The 5,366-nt window shown below is 44.4% G+C and overlaps 1 protein-coding gene across 1 annotated transcript in view; it reads left to right on the top strand.

Annotated features, from left to right (window-relative positions):
- Window positions 1-5,366, top strand: part of Nhsl1 (NHS like 1) — a 91,217-nt gene that overhangs the window by 4,598 nt on the left and 81,253 nt on the right. The window lies entirely within an intron of this gene.

The raw sequence follows: 5,366 nt of genomic DNA, 5'->3' as shown, positions 1-5,366 counted from the left end.
TAAGCAGTTTCATTACTGTCTGCACTGACCATATTAGTGGTTTATGAGTGGCCCAACACAGTTGCTCTTCGCTCAGTGGGCCCAGGCCAAGTGGTTGGGTACCCATTGAAGGAGGCCGACGTATAGACTTGGAAGCAGTCCGAATGGTTGGATTTGTTGGCAATTGAGTGGCACCAAGCCAGGCTCCCCAGAACCAGAGATCTGCAGGCAGATTGGCAAGCTAGGCAGTAGTCAGTAGAACCTATAGGAGGAATGTATCCCCATGTGTGATGTATTACTCTCACTCTTACTTCAACTTGTCACTGTTATAAAGAATAAATGTATGGTACAGAAAGCTTGCAAAGGTGACAGAGAAGGAAGAGAATTCTTTAGGGAGAAAGGAGTCATTTGTACAACGCAGAGACTGTTTCATGAAACAAGGAAGTAAAGTTCTTATCCTAGCAGATTTATCCTACCATACAATCTTTGGGACATAATTAGACAAAGAATATTTATCATTTATCTGAAGTTTAATTAAACTTCATTGCATTTAGTTGTAGAGCACGTAAACCCAGGAGAAATTCTGACACTGCTTCAAGGAGACATAGCATGAGTCCCTCTTTAATTTTTTTATGGGAAGTTTTACTTCTGTATGGGTCGTCTAGTAGATGAGTCCTCCTTTGGGGTGTGTTGCTGGAGGGCATTTATTAAACACTTAGCTGGAATACCAGCCAGAGCTGAGCTGTTTATACCCAGCGTCGTACTGGATCCTCACAGGAATCCCGCTCCTCACCTGCATCGTGCCCAGATGAAGACACAAATTTGCAGCTTGCCCAAGGTCTCAGGAGTTAGGCAGCAGTAGGACCAGGACTAAACATGGACAGTCTTGACGCTGTAAGCCCGCTTCTTAGCTGGTACGCTAACATAGCTGGGTTCCTCAGCTGTTTGTTAGAAATCTACTGGTCTGCTTGTTATATAGGTCTTGCTTTATCTTGGTCTTAACCATCCAGCAGAAAAGTATAAACACAAGGTAAAAAACGTAAAACCATATTAATGTGCTGAGCTGTAAAAGGCTCAAGTCAACAACTTCTGACATTGCTAGTCCAACGGGTGACCCACTACTATTACGGACTACTGGACTATATTGGGTCATTTTGCTGAATTCACATACCTACAATATTTAAATGGCAATGGAATACCCATCTCCGACAAAACTAACCAAAAAAAGGGGAGACAAATGAAGGACCATTTTGTATCTGTATATACAAAATAGGCTAGATATACAGTTACTTTCTCTTAATTCAATGAGAAGAAAGATGTGTACTAAAAGTGTTTGGACAGGATATCATGTCTGCATCTTGTACTGTGAATTACCACTATGAAGACACCAATATGCAATGTATCAATTATTGTAACTGTCCTAATTGGTTTTGAAACTGTCTCGTTACTATTTGTTTCTCAATAAAATTAATAAATAAAATTGAAATATCAAAATTAAAAATTATGTTAAAACTAGGAAAAAGACATCTATTGGTCTGGCTGAAGTACAGAACCTAAAAGCAGAGCCCTAGAAATTATTTATTTATTGTTGTCCTTTTGAGACAGGGCCTCACTATGCAGTTCAGACAGTCTTGCACTCCCTTTGTAGCCCACGTTGGCCTCAGACTCACAGCAGTCCTCCTGCCTCAGCCTCCCAGGTGCTGGGATTACAGGCATGCACCACCACACCCGGCTGAACCCTAGGAATTTCAGCTTGTACCTTTAATATAAATCACAATGTGGAAGATGCCAAAAATTGCTCTGTGGAAGTTCAAGAAAACAGTATCAACTTGAAGACAGAATAATTATCAGTAGACTCACCAGAGTTTTGCTTTCTATTCTTTTTTTTTTTTAATTTTATTTATTTATTTATGTGTGTGTGTGTGTGTGTGTGTGGCCAGCTCAGCCCACCAGGGGGCGGGGCTGGCTGGCATGTGGTGCTGGGGGATTGAACCGCGGTCTCTGTGCTTTGCTAAGCTTGTTCTAAGTAGGTGCTTTAGACCACTGAGCCATCCCACCAGCCCCCATTGCTTTCTATTCTGAGCAGAACTACACAAACATTTTGTGTCATAGCCCTGCTTTGTCTCTCTTTAATATAATTATATATATATATATATATAATTTGTTATAATTATTTTTAATATATATATATATATATATTTTTTTTTTTAGATAGGGTGCAGACTAATCTTAAACTCACTGTGTAGCCCAGGGTGGCTTCTAGCCCACAGCAGTCCTCCTGCCTCAGCCTCCTGGGTGCGGGGATTATAGGCAACTCTTTCTTGAGCATTTATAATGCTTAGATTATGTTGTGCATCTGGCAGCATCTCTTGTCTTCTAGTTTTAGCATCAGACTGCCCGGAAATGAGGGCGTTACAATGTTTCCTTTCCCTTTACTCCGAGTGACCTCACTATCTGGTGACTTCAGGCTGAGCAGAAGGAGTCAGTGGAGCCCCCCTGTAGGGCCTTGGCGCTGAGCTTTCAGCTTCATTCTCCTCATGATGCTGGTTGCTTCATGTTCCTAAATCCAAAAAACTTTCTTCTAAACCCCTTCAGTTCCCAGGAGTGCATCTTTCAGGTAAACTGCAAGAGGGGCTTTTGTTGTTGTAGCCCCCCTAATGCTAAGACTTGGAGTGGCCGATGCAGCGGGTGGTGGTGTCTGCCCCGTGTCCCTCTGGCTCCTCTGCCCATGACTGTGGGGACTGACGCTGGGGAAGGCGTGTGTGGCTCGCCCATGCAGGCCGGCTCTTCTGATCACCTTCCAGGAAAGTGTGCCTCACCGCTCGCGTGTGCGTTCATGTCCCGGGTCAGAACTCGCCTCCTCTTAGAGACCAAGTGTATGAATGTAGATGAACACTTTTGTTTTCTTTCCACTCGGTACCTGCATGGGAAGGCTCACCACCAGCTTTGCCTCAACTTGAATTTCAGCTTAAAAAGATGGATGGCTTCATGATTGCGTGGTGTCCTCAAAACGTTCGTCAAAGGGATGCTCTGTTCATAAAATTATTAACTTTGGAAATTCTTGTGCTCAACTTTTAAAGACAGGATTAAGAAAACCCTTAAGGGGTTTGAGGTAAATAACTTTATGAATAGCGGCTGGGAAGAGTGACACGAGAGAGCTCTGGGTCCTTGTATCTTTCACTATTTACTTGAGTGATGCTCACAGAAGTTTGGGCTCTTCCACATCGTCTGAGCAATCTTAGGCAAACAGCGGGCCAATGCCGGCTGCCTCCCCGGCAGCAATGGAAATAGATAACAATCGAGAGAGACACCCAGCCGCTGAACGCCCTTGAATATGTACACTGCTGCTCCAAGCTTGGCATTATGTAAATTCTCATACTAAATAATTCAACCTCGACATTGTTTACTTAGAAATATAGGAAGGCAGCTCACTAGTCGCGGTGAGTTTGTGTGCTTTGTTCCTCCTTTTACTCTTAGTATCTGTGATAGTAAGGAGGGAATGTTCAATAATTGGTGCGTGCCCTTCACCACCGTGAAATACTTCCTGCCTGAATTATCCTGTCCATTTTTATGTGTGGTCCTCTCCTTGTAAGGACCACACAACACAAAGGGAAATGATACAGTGAGTAGCAATAGATCAGTAACCAACTGTACGCATAGATGTTATATATTTATATATGCAGCTATGAGTGATTTGTGCTAGCTTTGTATGTACTACTTGTGGTCTGCCAGGACCCATGCATTTAATTTAATTTTTTTTTTTTTTTTAGGATTTTTTTTTTTTTTTTCTCCAAATGCCTTCAGGGCAGGTTTGGCTGGCTGGAGTGTTATGGGGATCGAACTACAGGAACCTGAGGCTGAGGCTGACAGCTTTGCGGAAGCAGCCACTTAAAGAACTGAGCTAGGGCCAGGCCCCCTAATTTTATTTTTTATAAAATAAAAAGTACTTAGGCAAAATTTTTAGTTGTAAACATGTAAGTATTTGTAAGTAAACAAATTACTTTTCAAAGTGCTTGGGAGAAAAGGTTCTTATAGCCCTGATTACAAATGGGCATTTTCCAAGCGTCCCATTGGGTAACAGGTTTTCTGTCCTCTCTGCTGGGCTGAATGCCTTCTCTCGCTTCTATTGGTGGGCTGCTCAGCTCTTCAGTGGGTTCCAGGCTGTCCGGCCCCTAGAATTCTGCTGTAAGCCCCCATGCTTTAATGGCACATGTGCAGCAGCCACTTGGGAACTGGGTCTTGCTCAATTAACAGTGTCCTTGGGTTTCTGGGGAGATCTAAGAGAAAGCAGGACTTGCCTTCCTGGAGAATTGTGGACCCTGAGCACGATTCTCATGTACACGGGTCACGTGCTCTTCATGCCGTGAGGCCACAGAAGCATGGAGTACACAGTTGACAAATTCCCACCGCACTTTTAAAAATGCATCAAGTCCTCTGGACCCGTCTGTAGCAACTGCAGGCTAATGCAACATGGAAATGTTTGGTGGTTGGTCGAGTGACTCAGGAAGATAGCTACTGGAAAATATTTTCTGAAAAGGCTAAGTTTAAGTTATTACCTGAAGGCAGGCAATAGACAACCAGGAATCGGTACTGTCATGGGTTCTGTACTGTGCCAGGAAATTTAACCTGAAGTTTTGAAGGGCTGAGCCTGCTGGTGTGCATGCAAAGACCCAGCAGTGGCAGCTATGGTGGAGCTGCATGCCTGTAACCCCAGGGTTCTGGAGCCGGAGGCACGGGGATCACTGTGAGTTGGAGGCCAGCCTGGGCTCTATAGATAGTGAGTGCAAGACTAGCCTGAAAAAACATAACTATCTCAAAAACCGAAACCGAAAGAAAACCCTATAGTGCAAGGGAAGTGTATAGGAGGCATGGCACATAGAGAGACGGGGCTGGTGGGGCATTGGGAACGCCCTCCCCCACCCTCGCATGTGCCCACCCCCACACTGCCAGGGAGATGGGCTTTCCAGATGTGTAAGCTGGCATGGGGAGTACTAAGGCAGGTGCTGTCCAACACTTGGCACCAGAGCCATTAAGACCTCTTGTGTTGGCTGGTCTCTGGAAGACTTGGTGGTCACACTCTTAACTGGAGTATCTTGGTTTTGATTTGTTGTAGTTACTGGAGCTGTGGGTGATTATTTACTGCTAATGAAGAGTCAAGCATGACTGAGATTTAAAAACAGTGTTTTGTTTTTTGATGGAACAAGACAGCTGGCCTGCAGTGCATAGTCAAGTTTTGGGGTTTTGTTTTAAGACAGGATCTTGCTGGTAGCTCAGGTTAGCCTTGAACTCACTAAGTAGCCCAGGCTGGCCTTGAACTCATGGCAGTCCTCCTGCCTCAGCTTCCCAAGTGCTGGGAGTACAGGTATGGGCCAGCATGCCCAGCCCCC

The sequence above is a fragment of the Octodon degus genome, unplaced genomic scaffold (genome assembly GCF_000260255.1).
Source record: "Octodon degus isolate 3935 unplaced genomic scaffold, OctDeg1.0 scaffold00024, whole genome shotgun sequence".
Classification (NCBI taxonomy): domain Eukaryota; kingdom Metazoa; phylum Chordata; class Mammalia; order Rodentia; family Octodontidae; genus Octodon; species Octodon degus.
Note: the sequence above shows the minus strand (reverse complement) of the source record. Positions and strands in the feature narration are given on the sequence as shown.